The sequence below is a fragment of the Brassica oleracea genome, chromosome C3, assembly GCF_000695525.1.
Source record: "Brassica oleracea var. oleracea cultivar TO1000 chromosome C3, BOL, whole genome shotgun sequence".
Taxonomy (NCBI): domain Eukaryota; kingdom Viridiplantae; phylum Streptophyta; class Magnoliopsida; order Brassicales; family Brassicaceae; genus Brassica; species Brassica oleracea.
The window spans coordinates 28,855,376-28,855,749 of record NC_027750.1 but is presented as its reverse complement, the minus strand read 5'-3'; positions in this window follow the sequence as shown (position 1 = coordinate 28,855,749).

Genomic DNA, 374 nt, shown 5'->3' with positions numbered 1-374 from the left:
CAAACCCCTGGTGTGAATCCAGCATTATCCCATAGGCAGTACTCTCCAGGTTCTCAATCACCTCAGTCTCTCTCTCTACAGTCAAAGCATGTTGTAGAGGGTCTCTAGTGACAACTCTTCAAGGAGTTCATCAGCAAGGGCGTCCATCTCTTCAATGTAGAACACTTGCCCTTGAACTGTTGGCCTCCTCATTACCTCCTTGATGTCAAAATGGAGAATGTGCCCTTTACCCAGATGGAGATCAATCTTGCCTTCTTTCACATTAACAATAGCTCCTGCTGTGGCTAAGAAAGGCCATCAAAGGATTAAAGGGTCTTGAGCTTCTTCACCCATTTCAAGCACCACAAAGTCTGTAGGGATCTCATAATTTCAAA